The following is a 17167-nucleotide window of genomic DNA, read 5'->3' on the forward strand; positions in this document are numbered from 1 at the left end:
GTTGAACCCTACAGTCATAATAAATCAATATAATTTAAACAGAGGAATAATTTGAGATCTTACCTACTAGGGGTTATGAAATTAGAAATGAAAAATTCATAGTTAAAAGAATGGAGGGGTCCACCAACCCTGAGGGACAATTAGCAGTTGATGTACCTTTAAGGGCTGAGCAAACAAGGTGGACCGGTTTCTTAGCAACAGCCAGGTTTGCAGCAGGTGGACAATTAGGTTTTAGTATAACATTAGTTAAAAGAGGCCCTGCGGGGGGAGGAAGGTGAGGGACGTTTTAACTGGACAGCAGTACTGTCTGGGTTTAGAGACTCCACAGAAGACCCGAGTGACGGACGAGAGTCGGGTTGGACCTCCCGGTCGGGAATCATGCTTTTTTGAAGGCAATCCGCTGGAGTCGAAATCGCAGACGCAAGACAAGCAGTAGGAGCATTATTCTTTTATTTATTGTCTTAGTTACATTATTGTCTTAATGATGTGGAAAGGCAAAGATAGGAGAGGTTGTGTGGATCGATACCTGCTACGTGGGCGAGTGGATAACTCCGGTTACTACCGGGACCCCGGTGCCCCTGGGGATTCCTTCTCAACCACGGTTAATTTATAAAATAGTCCAGAACCTTCATCATATGAAAATTCTGGAAAAACAGTCCCAACCACCAAAGGGAATCATGAAGCAGGCCCACAGATTCTCCGCATGGCCTGAACGAGGCCTAACCCTAACCCTAACTTCCTATGGACCGCACACCCCAACTAAATCCAACAGCACCCCAAATAACACAAGCCAGTCCCCAAAAAGGACAACCGCACCTCCCAGCCATACCCGTAATCCTAACACCCTTAACCCTCCTACACTCTTCCATATATCTGAACCCTCTTCCCAACAGGGAGCCAAGTTCACCCCACATCACCAGTATCATGCCACCCCACAAGCAATCCCAATCCTACCCTTTACCCTAACCCTAACTTCCAATGAACCGCGCACCCCAACTAAACTGGACAGCACCCCAAATAACCAAACCACACCACACAAAAGGGCTTACATAACGGTCCTTTACCCTATCTCTAAACCTAACATCTCCAACCTTGCTACACACCCCCATAAACCCAAGCCATCAAGGAGACAGGTTCACTCAATATCACCAGCAGTTCGGCTACTAGTCCAGTTCTCCTCACTACAGCAATGGGAACCCCCCCTCCCCCTTGCAATGGCATTTTCCACCCTACCCCAGATCCCTTCACCAGGAATCGTCAGCCCCCATTACCTAACCCTGTCGTCAGGCCTGTCCCTGCCGACAACACCCTTCAATTAGCTCCTGCACAACCTCCAGATCACAGCACCCAGTCCGTACAAAAAACCCCAAATCCAAATCCGAAGCACTGTCCATAAACAATAACTTCACCATTTTAACTTAAACTTCAGAATGGAGAATAACGAGGAGGAAGATTCCAATAAAGGCAAGTCGGGGACCGAGATGATGACAATGGGGGCTAAAAACCAAGTGGCAGTGTGAAGTGAACGGCATCAAGAGTACGAGGTCCACAACACTAAAGGGTTATTTTGCCCACTGCCCACATAGTCGCATCCTAACTCTAACCCTAAACCTAACCCTAACCCTTTTGTTGGCCACCATAATGAAAGGCATGGGCCAGATTAACCTGGCCTCACCGTATGGGCTGGTGGATATATATGTTTGGCTGGGACAGGTAAGGCTGCGGAGTTTTGAGTGGTGATGTATGAGGTGCTATGGTGGATAGGCTCATATGGTGAAGCCAGGTTAATCTGTGTGCCCCTTTTGGACTTTAGGATTAGGTTTGTGTGTAGGGCTGGTGGGTGCCTAGGGTTTGTGGGGGGGTGTGCCCCTTTTGGACTTTAGGATTAAGTTTGAGTGTAGGGCTGGTAGATGTATATGTTTGGCTGGGAGAGGTTAGGCTGCAGAGTTTGAAGTATGAGCTACTATGCCGGCTAGGCTTGTATAGGGAAGTCAGGTTAATCTGGCCCATGCCTTTCATTATCGTGGTCTGACACCACTTGGTTCAACGAACCGGGTGTGCACTGGGGCACATCGTCAGTAATGCATCCTAGGATAGTCAGGTGTTTCGGGCCTTTAATCATTAGACACCCTGCCCACGGTGGCCCAGAAGGCTCTGCTCAGACCGTGCTTGTGTTTTTCCCATGGACCAGGATAATGAGAGGCATGTAGTTCTGAGGGTTAGGGTTAGGTTGAGAGAATGCAGGCAGTGGGCGAATCAGCCCCCTTGTGCTTTTAGATCTCAATAGACAATAGGTGCAGAAGTAGACCATTCGGCCCCTCGAGTCTGCACCGCCATTCTGAGATCATGGCTGATCATTCACTATCAATACCCAGTCCCTGCCTTGTCCCCATATCCCTTGATTCCCCTATCCATCAGATATCTATCTAGCTCCTTCTTGAAAGCATCCAGAGAATTGGCCTCCACCGTCTTCCGAGGTAGTGCATTCCACACCTGCACAACTCTCTGGGAGAAGAAGCTCTTCCTCAACTCTGTTTTAAATAACTGACCTCTTATTCTCAATCCATGCCCTCTGGTACTGGACTCTCCCAACATCTGGAACATATTTCCTGCCTCAATCCTATCAAATCCTTTAATTATCTTAAACATTTCAATCAGATCCCCTCTCAATCTCCTCAATTCCAGCATGTACAAGCCCAATCTCTCCAATCTCTCTGCGTAAGACAGCCCTGCCATCCCAGGAATCAACCTAGTGAATCTACGCTGCACTTCCTCAACTGCCAGAATGTCCCTCCTTAAACCTGGAGACCAAAACTGTACACAATATTCCAGGTGTGGTCTCACCAGGGCCCTGTACAAATGCAAAAGGACATCCTTGCTCTTGTATTCAATTCCCCTTGTAATAAAGGCCAACATTCCATTTGCCCTCTTCACTGCCTGTTGCACTTGCTCATTCACCTTCATTGACTGGTGAACTAGGACTCCTAGGTCTCTTTGCATTTCTCCCTTACCTAACTCTACACCGTTCAGATAATAATCTGCCCTCTTGTTCCTGCTTCCAAAGTGGATAACTTCACATTTATTCACATTGAATGACATCTGCCAAGTATCTGCCCACTCACCCAGCCTATCCAAGTTTCCCTGTATTCTCCTAACGTCCTCTTCGCATGTCACACTGCCACCCAGTTTAGTATCGTCAGCAAACTTGCTGATATAGTTTTCAATGCCCTCATTTAAATCATTGACATAAATCGTAAAGAGCTGTGGTCCCAATACAGAGCCCTGTGGTACCCCACTAGTCACCTCCAGCCAGTCCGAGAAACACCCATTCACTGCTACCCTTTGCTTTCTATCTGCCAACCAGTTTTCTATCCATGTTGAAACCCTGCCCCCAATGCCATGAGCTCTGATTTTACTCACCAATCTCCTATGTGGCACCTTATCGAATGCCTTCTGAAAATCTAGGTATACAACATCCACTGGCTTACCCTCGTCTAACATCCTTGTTACACCCTCAAAAAACTCCAACAGATTAGTCAAGCATGATTTGCCCTTGGTAAATCCATGCTGGCTCGGTCTAATCCTATTTCTGCCATCTAGATGTGCCACTATTTCGTCCTTAATAATGGACTCAAGCATCTTCCCCACGACTGACGTTAGGCTAACAGGGCGATAGTTCTCCGTTTTCTCCTTCCCTCCCTTCTTGAAAAGTGGGATAACATTAGCCACTCTCCAACCTTCAGGAACTGATCCTGAATCTAAGGAACATTGGAAAATGATTACCAATGCATCCGCAATTTCCTGAGCCACCTCTTTTAGAACCCTCGGATGCAGACCATCTGGACCCGGGGATTTATTAGCCTTCAGTCCTACCAGTCTACTCATCAGTTTCTTTCCTAATGTCAATCTGTCTCAATTCCTCTGATATCTTATGACCCTGGCCCATCCATACATCTGGGAGATTGCTTGTGTCCTCCCTGGTGAAGACAGATCTAAAGTACGCACTAAATTCTGTTGCCATTTCCCTGTTTCCCATAACAATTTCTCCCAATTCATTCTTCAAGGGGCCAACATTGTTCTTAACTATCTTCTTTCTCTTCACATAGCTAAAAAAGCTTTTGCTATCCCCTTTTATATTCCTGGCTAGACTGAGCTCATACCTGATTTTTTCTCTCTGTATTGCTTTTTTAGTTAAGATCTGCTGCTCCTTAAAACTTTCCCAATCATCTGTATTCCCACTCATCTTAGCCCTGTCATACTTCTTTTTCTTTAATGCTATACAATCTCTGACTTCCTTTGTCAACCACTGTGGCCCCTTCCCCCTCTTTGAATCCTTCCTTCTCATTGGAATGAACTGCTTTTGCATCTTTTGTATTATGCCCAAGAATATCTGCCACTGCTGATCCACTGTCTTTCCTGCCAGGGCATCCGCCCATTTAACTTTGGCCAGCTCTTCCCTCATGGCTCCGTAGTCTCCTTTATTTAATTGCAACACTGACACCCCTGATCTGCCCTTATCCCTCACAAATTGTAGATAAAAACTTATCATGTTATGATCACTACTTCCTAATGGCTCCTTTACTTCAAGATCACTTATCAATTCCTGTTCATTACACATCACCAAGTCCAAAATAGCCTCGTTCCTGATTGGCTCAAGCACAAGCTGTTCCAAAAATACATCCCTTAGACCAGGGGTCAGCAACCTTTACCACTGAAAGAGCCACTTGGACCCGTTTCCCACAGAAAAGAAAACACTGGGAGCCGCAAAACCCGTTTGACATTTAAAATGAAATAACACTGCATACAACGTTTTGTTTTGCCTTTATGCTATGTATAAACAAACTATAATGTGTTGCATTTATGAAATTGATGAACTCCTGCAGAGAAAACGAAATTACATTTCTGCATGCAACAAAAACATTTTGACCTCCGAAAAAAAGACGTTGGGTTGAAGGTTACTTTTAAGTAAAATACTCAACGTCTATTTGAGTCCTTTTTGTATTTATGAAAAACGCCAAACTTAAATTTGCCGCCAGCAGCAAACCAAAAATAACGTCAGCCAGCTGTCAACCTGAAAAATAAAAGGACTATTTCACTGAACAATGAAAACATATGAATATACGCAAAATAATAGGCAATTAAAATATTTATCATCCTTGTTCAGATTGACTCACACCTGCCAATGCAGTCGTATTCAGTAGGGATGGATCGATGCTTAGGGGAGTGACCGGGAAGGATAATGTGTTTTTTTCCTCTCTGAACTCACAGAAGCGTTTCCCAAACGATGTTTGCATTGCGATGATTGCAGAATGTAAATACTCCGAATTTATCAAGTCGTGACCTTGTTTGAACTCTCTCAAATTGGGGAAGTGAGACAATGTGCCTTTCTGTAAATCTCTGGCAAGCAACGTCAACTTGCGCTCGAATGCCAAAACATCCTCCAACATGTGCAGGGCTGTACGTCCTTACCCCGTTGAAGAGCTGTGTTCAGCGTGTTCAGGTGCGCTGTCATGTCTACCATGAAGTGTAGCTTTTCCAGCCACTCTGGCTGTTCCAGCTCAGGAAAGGTGAGCCCTTTGCTGCCCAGGAAAGTTTTCACTTCTTCCAGACACGCGACAAAGCGTTTCAGCACCTCCCCTCTGGATAGCCAGCGATAAAAACACGTTGTAGCGGTGTGCTACACGCAGTCAGTAAACTGCAGTCAAAGATAGCTTTATTCGAACTAAACAGCCTTGCTTTTAAGCCTCCCTCAACCCGCCCCCCATGGGCGCGGATGCTGCAAAAGACACGTACTCACAAACCCCCGTAGGCTATCTCCCTTAGCCTGAACGCTGGCTAATTGTGAGCCGGTTCGGATGTGTCAGGAAATGGGTCGCCACAACGTCTTATTTAGATTGTACAAGATCACCATAATCTTCAAATTTAGATTTACATTTCAAAAACTAACAAACTAACATAAAATACATTTTAATTAAATACTGACCATGTAGCGGTGTGCTACACGCAGCGCTAAAATTACGACACGGAGTCGGTAACTGCAGTCGAAGGACAAACTTTATTCGAAATCTTCAGCCTCACTTTTAAGCCTCACTCAACCTGCCCCCATGGCGCAGAGGCTCCAAAGCTCTGTGCTCGCAAACCCCCGTAGGCTATCTAATTGTGAGTCGGTTCGGATGTGCCAGGAAAAGGGTCGCCACAACCAATTATTTCTCAAAGCAACAGGGAGCCGCAGCACAGACGTAAAAGAGCCACATGTGGCTCCGGAGCCGCGGGTTGCCGACCCCCGCCTTAGACACTCCACAAACTCCCTATCCTGGGGTCCAGCACCTACCTGATTCTCCCAGTTCACCTGCATGTTGAAATCTCCCATAACGACTACATTACCTTTAGCACATGCCAATGTTAACTCCCTAATCAACTTGTACCCAATATCCACGCTACTGTTTGGGGGCCTGTACACAACACCCATTAGGGTATTTTTACCCTTGCTGTTCCTCAGCTCAATCCACACAGACTCTACTTCCCCTGTTCCCAAGTCACCTCTTGCTAAGGACTGAATCTCATTCCTTACCAACAGGGCCACCCCACCCCCTCTTCCCATATTTCTGTCTCTACGATAGCACGTATACCCTGGTACACTCAATTCCCAGGCCTGATCCCCTTGCAGCCATGTTTCCATTATCCCAACAATATCGTAGTTCCCCATTTTCATCTGAGCTTCAAGCTCATCTGTCTTATTTCTGACACTACGCACATTCAAGTATAGAATTCTTAGCCCATTCCTCCTCTCTTTGCTTAAAAGACTGTCTACTGTACCTAACCCAGCTCCTTGAACTTCCATCGGGCTAATTGCACCCTGAATTTTGATGACCTTCTCAAGATTACCCAAACCTTCTACACATTTAATCCCATGCTCCTTCTGACCAACCCTCTGGATCTGGATCCCTGCCCCCTGCACATCTAGTTTAAACCCCCCCGAGCAGCACTGGCAAACACTCCTGCAAGAATGCTAGTACCCCTCCGGTTCAGATGTAGACCGTCCCTTCGAAACAGATCCCAATGTCCCTGGAACAAAGACCAATTATCCAAAAACCTGAACCCTTCCTTCCTGCACCATGCTCTCAGCCTCGTATTAATGTGCATAATCATTCTATTCTTCGCCTCACTCGCACGTGGCACAGGTAGCAATCCTGAGATTGTCACCCTGGAGGTCCTGCCTTTCAGCTTCACTCCTAACTCCCTGAACTCTCTAAGCAGGACCCCTTCACTCACCTTACCTACATCGTTGGTCCCTACATGGACCACTACATCTGGGTTCATGCCCTCACTCTCAAGAATAGCCTGCACCCGATCTGAGATGTCCCGGACCCTGGCACCAGGGAGGCAACATACCATCCGAGACTCCCGATCTGCCCCACAAAATCTCCTATCTGCCCCCCTAATTATAGAATCCCCTAAAACTATCGCTCTCTTCTCTTCCCTCCTCCCCTTTCTAGTTGAGGGTTCAACCTCTGTGCCAGAGGCAGGACCACTGCAACTCATTCCTGGTAGGTCATCCCCATCAACAGTATCCAGTACGGTATACTTATTGTTAATGGGAATGGCCGCAGGGGTGCTCTGCTCTCTCTGCCTGCTCCCCCTGCCTCTCTGGACCGTCACCCATCTGCCTAAATCTTGGTTCTTTGGTGTGACTACCTCCTGATAACTCCTATCTATCTCTGCCTCTGCCTCCTGAATGATCCGTAGTTCATCCAGCTCCAGCTCCAACTCCCTAACTCGGTCTGATAGGAGCTGCAGCTGGACGCACCTCTTGCAGGTGTGGTCATCAGGGACAACTGTGTTGACCCTGACCTCCCACATACTGCATACGGAGCACACCACTGCTCTGACTGTCTCCCCCATACCTGAACTGGATTAATAGAATAAGTCTAAAAAGCACCTAGCGACCTTACCTTCTTCCCCTCAGCGAGAAATCACACAGGCTTACCGAAGTCCCCTTACGCCGAAGCCCACTTAGCCAAAGCCCAGGACTCTGCTTCCACAGACTCCGCTGCCCGCTCTGAAAAGAAGTCCTGCCTTTTAAAGTGCGCGCTCGACGCTGACGTCACTCGCGCCTGCGCAGTTCCCCCTCCTCCACAGGTATTGACCAAGTAGGCTTAAATCCTGCCTACACGGTCGAATTCTCTGAGCTCCCAGCTGAATCACAAGCTGTAACTTGCTCCCGATTCAAAAATCTCGTCACTTGAGATTCAGTTTCACGAGACCCTGCCACTTTGATCTGGCCCACGCCTTCATTAACCAGGTCCAACTCTTGCCTTTTTTGGATCTTACCTCTCCACGTCAGGGTTAGAGTCATGGTTAGGGTCATTTTGCCAGGACACTACCAGCTGGGAGTGTTGTGCACATCTGATCTGTCGTTCTGGCAGGACAACATCAAGTGGGAGTATTATCCACGGCCAAACTGTCATTACAGCAGGACACCACCAGGTGAGAGTGTCGTCTACATCTGATCAGTCCTTGTGGCAGGACACCACCTAGTGGAAATGTTAGCCACAGCGGACCGGTCATTGTGGCAGAGTTGTAGAAAGCCGAATTGTCATTGCGACCATACACCACCAGTTGGGACTGTTGTCGACAGTGGAACTGTCATTGCTACAGGACACCACCAGGTGAGAGTCATGTCCACACTGAACCTGTCATTAAGGCAAGACGCCACCGTTGCAAGTGTTGTCCACAGGAGATCTGTTGTTATAGCAGGACACCACCAGGTGGGAGTATTGTCCACATCTAACCTGTAATTGCAGCAGGACACCACCAGGCGGGAGTATTGTCCATATCTGATCTGTCATTGCAGCAGGACACCACAAGATGGAAGTGTTGTCTACAAGGGATCAGTCCTTACAGCAGGGCACCCAACAGGTGGGAATGTATTTCACAGCTGACCTGTCATTGTGGCAGGACACCACCAAGTTTGGTGTCGGACCACAATAATGAAAGGCATGCGCCAGATTAACCTGACTTCCCTATACAAGCCTAGCCGGCATAGCAGCTCATACTTCAAATTCTGCACCCTAACCCCTAACCCTAATGCGAAGAAAGGCAAGTGTTGGATGTGGTTAATGAAGCCATAGGCCAGATCAAAGTGGCAGGGTTGTGTAACACTGAATCTCAAGTGACAAGATCAAAAAGCACTGGCCTCCTCATTATCAAGCTCATCTACAAAATGCAATATTGTAGCAGGTTTCACCTGCTATCCGAAGATACAGCATTCCTATGAAATGGTTCGTAAGCCGGAATGTTGTAAAGTGAAGAAGCAATTACCATTTATTTATATGGGAAAAATTTGTGACCGTTCGCAGACCCAAAAAAATAACCTACCAAATCATGCCAAATAACACATAAAACCTAAAATAACAGTAACGTATAGTAAAAGCAGGAATGATATGATAAATACACAGTCTATATAAAGTAGAAATACTTCCCTGCAATCATTGCAGCACTGTCCACCATAGCGAAAATCTCATGCAAGTGCTCTCGGCAGAAGCACTCTCTCCAGTAATCTTTAAGCTATGAAGCTGCCAAATCCTACCACATAACACATAAAAATACACAGCCTATATAAAGTAGAAATAACTTATGTACAGTGTAGTTTCATTTTACCAGAATCGGGAAGACAGCGAGCACACTGATGATGGTGTGTTAGGCTGAGTCGTCGGAGGTTGGGGTGGTGGGTGACTGGGGTGTCATCTCATCGTCATCTGTTTCCATCAGGGCAGGAAGGTCACCACCTTCTATGTCTGCCTGCCTTGATGTCGAAGGTCGAGGTTCGTCATCTGCTGAGGATGATGTGGAAGGCTTGAAAAACTACAGTGTGCTTGACTGCTTAGCCTCGCACATTTTTCTATCATGCAGTTCTTTGTAAGCATTCAAACCATCCTGCAAATATGCCCTAAACCTACGTACCCTTTCAAAATTAAAGTCATACTTCAATCGTTGCAGCATTGTCAATCACAGTGAAAATCTCACGCAATTGCTTCACATTCAGTTCCTGGATGACTTCACTTTTGGGCCATTCGCTACTGCATTCGGTTTTGATTGTTCTCCTTTCCTCTTCATCAGCTCTTCATCTCTCAGTTCTTGGTCATGGGATGCCAAAACATCTTCAACATTAACTTCGTCAACTTCCACAAACCCAGCCTCCTGAGCCAAACTCACTATATCCTTACTTCGTTCACCACAATCGAAATGTTTAATTATGTCTCGTTTTACGCTAAGTGTAACACCCTTATGCACTCTTTTAGGCTTTTCTAATACCTTAGAACTCATCTTGCTAACAGATGCACAAAATAAATCGACATAAAGCACAGATGCTCACAGGCACGTGTTTAAGCAATGCCGGCAAGAATGCAGTTCCAGGGGAGGAGATCAGGGTGCACGCTGCTTTTTTTTGTTTCAGTGAAAACACCTTCTGTTAGCGGAAACAGGTAACTACTCCCTATCCTGATTACATGTGGGGGATACGTTCCTCACAGCCGATGCATAATGTGAATAATTATTTAAATACAGAAAATAGGGATGTGTTCCAGAGGGCTTCCTAAATATGTTTCATCTGTAATTTATTCACATTTTCATACCAATACGACACAAAAGCAACACCACAAGGCAACATTTTTATTATATTTCATCAATTTAAGATAATATTCAGCGTAAGTTGGAAGTTAACATACTAGGGATTACAGTACTCACCAATAGTGGCAGGTGTATTTGCTCCGGGAGATGAGTGGGTGTTATAGTGTCGGGATCATATCAAGCACAGCAAGGAAGACTCACAAAACTCTTAGAACTGCTGGCAGCAGAAAATGACACCGGTTTGAATAAAGTGGGGAGGGTTGCTTGCTTGGCAGCATTTTGTTTTTCAGCATAAACTTGCTTGGAGGGAAGAAGGGTTGACGGCAGGGAACGACAGAAATGCTGACTCCGTTCTAAACTTGTCCATCCCCATTTAGACAATAGACAATAGGTGCAGGAGTAGGCCATTCGGCCCTTCTAGCCAGCACCGCCATTCACTGTGATCTTGGCTGATCATACACAATCAGTACCCCGTTCCTGCCCTCTCCCCATATCCCTTGACCCCGCTATCTATAAGAGCTCTGTCTAACTCTCTCTTGAATGCATCCAGAGACTGGCCTCCACTGCCTTCTGGGGCAGAGCATTCCGCATATCCACCACTCTCTGGGTGAAAAAGTTTTTATAAAAGTTTTTCCGCATCTCTGTTCTAAATGGCCTACCCCTTATTCTTAAACTGTGGCTTCTAGTTCTGGACTCACCCATCAGCGGGAACATGCTTCCTGCCTCCAGCATGTCCAATCCGTTAATAATCTTATATGTTTCAATCAGATCCCCTCTCATCCTTCTAAATTCCAGTGTATATGAGCCCAGTCGTTCCAATCTTCCAACATATGACAGTCCCGCCATTCCGGGAATTAACCTTGTGAACCTACGCTGCACTCCCTCAATAGCAAGAATGTCCTTCCTCAAATTTGGAGACCAAAACTGCACACAATACTCCAGGTGGGGTCTCACCATGGCTGCCCCTTACTCCCCTTAGGATCTTTCTTCCTCTTTGGAATGAACCAATCCTGCACCTTCTGCATTATTCCCAGAAATACCTGCCATTTTTGTTCCACTGTCTTCCCTGCTAGGATATTGTTCCATTGAACTTTGGCCAGCTCCTCCCTCATAGCTCCATAGTTCCCTTTGTTCAACTGTAATACTGACACATCCGATTTTCCCTTCTCCTTCTCAAATTGTAGGTTAGAACATGTCATATTATGGTCACTACCTCCTAATGGTTTCTTTACCTCGAGGTCCCTGATCAAATCTGGTTCATTGCCCAACACTAAATCTAGAATTGCCTTCTCCCTGGTAGGCTCCAGTACAAGCTGTTCTAAGAATCCATCTCAGAGGCACTCCACAAACTCCCTTTCTTGGGGTCCAGTACCATTCTGATTCTCCCAGTCTACCTGCATGTTGAAATCCCCCATGACAACTGTATCATTACCTTTGGGACACGCCAATTTTAACTCTTCATTCAACTTACACCCTACATCCAGACTGCTGTTTGGGGACCTGTAGATAACTCCCATTAGGGTCTTTCTACCCTTAGAATTTCTCAGTTCTATCCATACTGACTCTATATCCCCTGATTCTATGTCCCCCCTCGCAAGGGACTGAGTATCATTCCTCACCAACAGAGCCACCCCACCCCCTCTGCCAGTCAGTCTGTCCTTTCGATAAGATGTATATCCTTGAATATTCATTTCCCAGGCCCTGTCCACTTGAAGCCATGTCTCAGTTATTCCCACAACATCGTACTTGCCAATTTCCAATTGAGCCTCAAGCTCATCTACTTTATTTCTTATACTTCGTGCATTCATATATATTACTTTTAATTTGATACTCCCCTCTCCTTTCATATCAATTGCTATTTCACTTGGCCATACTGTATGATCTCTTCTTGAGCTTTCTACTCCATTGATTCTGTTGTCCTTTTTAACTTTTCTTATTTTCACTTTCCCTTCAACTCCATCCTTATATTTCTAGTTCATCCCCTCCCCCACTACTTAGTTTAAACACACCTGTGTAGCAGTGGCAAACCTGTCTGCCAGAATGCTGGTCCCCCGTCTATTAAGGTGCAACCCGTCCCTTTTGTACAATTCATCCCTACCCCAAAACAGATCCCAGTGGTCCAAGAATGTAAATCCTTGCTTCCTGCACCGGTTCCTCAGCCACACATTCAGATCCATTATCTCCCTGTTCCTGCCCTCTCCAGCACAAGGAACTGGAAGCAAACCAGAGATAACCACCCTGGAAGTCCTGCTTTTCAGCCTTCTTCCGAGTTCTCTGAAGTCCCGCTGCAGATTGTCCTTCCTCTTCTTCCCGATGTCATTTGTGCCGTCATGCACTACCACTTCCAGCTGTTCACCTTCACCTTTGAGGATTCCCTGCAATCGGTCCATGATGTCCTGGATCCTAGCACCGGGGGGGCAACACACCATCCTTAAATCTCGCCTGTTGCCACAGAAACCCCTTTCCGTACCTCTTTGTGGCAAGTGTTCCGACTTCCACCATTCCCTCACCGTTGGTAAACTCCCGGGATTTTCAAAATTGTCTGTTGCTTGCAGCATCTGAGAGATAGTTTGCCGTAAGAAAATACGCCTTGAATGTGGATCACACCTTGGTCGAGTAGCTGAATCAGCGATATTGTGTTAGGCGGCAGGAAACGCACTATTATGTTAGGAGGAATGTTGTCCAAATGTTTAGGATGGACTGGTGCATTGTCAAGCAACAAAAGATCTTTAAAGGCAAGATTCTGTTCCCGGCAGTAGCATCCCAGAGCTGTGTTACCTTCAGCTGATGCCGCGCTGTTTATAACTTCCAACTTTTTTTCAAGTGTTAAAGCGGTTCTCTGCCGCTCGGCTGATGGCCCAGGACATGACATCGGATGCTCAGGAGGCATCGTTAAATATTTCAAGCACAACATCACTGCACCGTAGGTAAAACCAACAGAAGTTTAAGAGCACAAGATCGCACATCCACACCTTGCCAAAACTAATTCAAGACTGGCAGGAGCGAGACTGTGAGGCGCGCACACCTGACTTATATTGGCGAGAAAGCGGTGCTTCTCGTCCCAACAGTGAGACTGTGAGGCATGCGCACATGACTTGTATCGGCGGGAAAACAGTGCTCCTCACGTAACTGTGTGTTTTGGACGCATATAAGGAGACGTTGGTAGAAATAGGGTCCTCGCATAACTGTGAATCCGCATAGTCTGAAGACGCATATAACCAGGATAGGGTGTAATGTGGGTCTTTCGTAACGCGAGGTGTCGTAAAGCGAACGTTCAAAAGTACCTCAGAAAGGCGACATCCATCATTAAGAACCATAGAACATTACAGCACAGAAACAGGCCTTTTGGCCCTTCTTGGTTGTGCCGAACCATTTTTTTTTTGCCTAGTCCCACTGACCTGCACCTGGCCCATATCTCTCCAAACCCCTCTCATCCATGTACCTGTCCAAGTTTTTCTTAAATGTCAAAAGTGAGCCTGCATTCACCACTTCATCTGGCAGCTCATTCCACACTCCCACCACTCTCTGTGTGAAGAAGCCCTCCTAATGTTCCCTTTAAACTTCTCCCACTTCACCCTTAACCCATGACCTCTGGTTTTTCCTCCCCTGGCCTCAGTGGATAAAGCCTGCTAGCATTCACTCTATCTATACCCATCATAATTTTATTACACCTCTATCAAATCACCCCTCATTCTCCTACGCTCCAGGGAATAAAGTCCTAACCTATTCAACCTTTCTCTGTAACTCAGTTTCTCAAGTCCCAACAACATCCTCTGCACTCTTTCAACCTTATTAATATCCTTCCTGTAATTAGGTGACCAAAACTGCACACAACACTCCAAACTCGGTCTCACAAATACAACCTCACCATTACAATCCAACTCTTATACTCAATACCTTGATTTATAAAGGCCAATGTACCAAAAGCTTTTTTTACAACCCTATCTACTTGTGAAGCCACTTTTAGGGAATTATGTATCTGCACTCCCAGATCCCTCTGTTCTACTGCACCCCTCAGTGCCCATCCCCCAGGACATGCCTTCTTTTCATTGCTACCATCAATGAAGAGGTACAGGGGCCTGAAGATACATATGCAATGGTTCAGGAATAGCTTCTTCCCCTCCACCATCAAGTTTCTGAATGGATAATGAATGCTGCCTCATATTTTTCGCTCTCATTTTGCACTTAATTTAATTTTTATATATATTTCCTGTTGTACTTTATAGTGTTTTTTCATAATCATATATTGCCCTGAACTGCTGCCTCAAAGCAACAAATTCCACGACATATGCCAATGATCTTCAACCTGATTCCAATTCTGATCAAGATGGAGGCTTAGGAGCCTTAGGTCCCACACCACCAGGTTCAAACATCAGGCTCTTAACCCAGAGCGGATAACTTCACTTAACTGCTGTCACTCAACGCCAAAGTGTTCCCACAACCTATCAACTTCCTCCTTCCTCAATACTTCCTTCCCCTCCACTTTGTATTGTCCAGAAATTGGCCACATTGCAATCAATTTCATCATCCAGATCATTGACATCTAACATCAATGACAGGTTCTTTCTATAGACAGCATTCCCACTTTCTGGGTTTCTCCCCCAATCACAGGCTTCTCCTGTAGATAGCACCCACACTTGGTGGTGTTTGCTGCAATGAATAACACAAAATAACTTGTGGAAGAACTAACTCAGCAGGTCAGGCAATACCTTTGGAAGGAAATGGCCAGTCAGCATTTCGGGCAAGATCCTTCATCAGTACTCAATTAAGAACTCATCTCCAAGAAACCACTTTTCTTCCTATGACTCTTCTTCATGGGAGCATAGGATGCAACAGGATTTAAAAATAGCGCAACAGCTGTTCTTTCCCACCTTCCCCTCCCACTATCCATAGACCAAACAATCAATTAAGTTTTCAATAAGGATTTAATTGTTTCATCTCTCCTCTCTCCCCACCTAACCCTAACCCTCTGTAAACTGTTTATTCTGCACAGACCCCTTGTTGCAGCTTTACATTTCTGTTTCTTCACTGTACTTGGTTATTGTGGAAGAACACCACTAGATGTTCACAGATCAAAAGGAGCTGTTATTGCATTCAAGCAATACACACACAAAATGCTGGTGGAACACTGGTCAAGCAGCATCTATAGGGAGAAGCACTGTCGACGTTTTGGGCCGAGACCCTTCGTCAGGACTAACTGAAAGGAAAGATACTAAGAGATTTGAAAGTAGGAGGGGAGGGGGAAATTCGAAATGATAGGAGAAGACCGGAGGAGGTGGGATGAAGCTAAGAGCTGGAAAGGTGACTGGCAAAAGGGACACAGAGCTGGAGAAGGGAAAGAATCATGGGACGGGAGGCCTAGAGAGAAAGAAAGGGGGAGGGAAGCACCAGAGGGAGATGGAGAACAGGCAGAGTGATGGACAGAAAGAGAGAAAAATAAAGGGGGGGGGGAAGCTAAATATATCAGGGATGAGGTAAGAAGGGGAGGAGGGGCATTAACGGAAGTTAGAGAAGTCAATGTTCATGCCATCAGGTTGGAGGCTACCCGGCCGGTATATAAGGTGTTGTTCCTCCAACCTGAGTGTGGCTCCATCTTGACAGTAGAGGAGGTCATAGATAGACTTATTAGAATGGGAATGGGACATGGAATTAATATGTGTGGCCACTGGGAGATCTTGCTTTCTCTGGCAGACAGAGCGTAGGTGTTCAGCGAAAGTCTCCCAGTCTGCGTTGGGTCTCACCAATATATAAAAGGCCACACTGGGAGCACTGGATGCAGTATACCACACCAGCCGACTCACAGGTGAAGTGTCGCCTCACCTGGAAGGACTGTCTGGGGCCCTGAATGGTGGTGAGGGAGGAAGTGTAAGGGCAGATGTTCTGCTTGCAAGGATAAGTGCCAGGAGGGAGATCGTGTAAGGGCAGGTGTAGCACTTGTTCCGCTTGCATGTTATATTGCATTATAATGCCACCAGGAGAGGGAATACAGAGGCCAAAGTGTTGGGGTGCAGAGAGATAGAGAGGGGTGAATTAAGAAATGATCTGGCATTGAATGTAGTCTGAGAGGTTCACTTAGTCAGTGTTTGAGATGAAAGGGTTATCATATCATGCGGCTAAAAGAATCATAGTCATAGTAATACAGCAAGGACATAGGATATTTAGCCTAACTCATCCATCCTCCTGTAGGCAGCCACGATCCAGAGTGAGGTTTCGGCTGGGTAAGGAGAAGGGCTGAGAGATACAAAAAGGGAGAGCGGGGAGAGGGAGTAATTAACAGAAGTTTGAGAAATCGATGTTCATGCTATCAGATTGGAGGATACCCAGACTGAATATGAGGTGTTGCTCTTCCAACCTAAGTTTGGCCTCATTGTGGCATGTCAGTATGGGAATGGGAAGTTGAATTGAAATGGGTAGCCACTGGGATACCTTACCTTTTGATATGGACTGAGTATAGCTGCTTGATGACGTGGTCACACAATCTGTAGAGTGAAGGTGCTCGATGAAGCGGTCTCACAACCTGCCGATGTAGAGGAGGCCA

At 46.1% G+C, this 17167-nt stretch overlaps 1 protein-coding gene across 1 annotated transcript in view; it reads left to right on the forward strand.

Annotated features, from left to right (window-relative positions):
• The first annotated feature begins 266 nt into the window (after positions 1–266).
• LOC132385060 (placenta-expressed transcript 1 protein-like) overlaps positions 267–17167 on the forward strand; it is a 52102-nt gene continuing 35201 nt past the window's right edge. Inside the window, exon 1 of the mRNA XM_059956760.1 lies at positions 267–432. The gene's annotated coding sequence lies outside the window, so the exon portion shown is untranslated. The remainder of the gene's footprint in view (positions 433–17167) is intronic.

Source organism: Hypanus sabinus, chromosome X2 (assembly GCF_030144855.1).
Source record: "Hypanus sabinus isolate sHypSab1 chromosome X2, sHypSab1.hap1, whole genome shotgun sequence".
Lineage (NCBI taxonomy): Eukaryota > Metazoa > Chordata > Chondrichthyes > Myliobatiformes > Dasyatidae > Hypanus > Hypanus sabinus.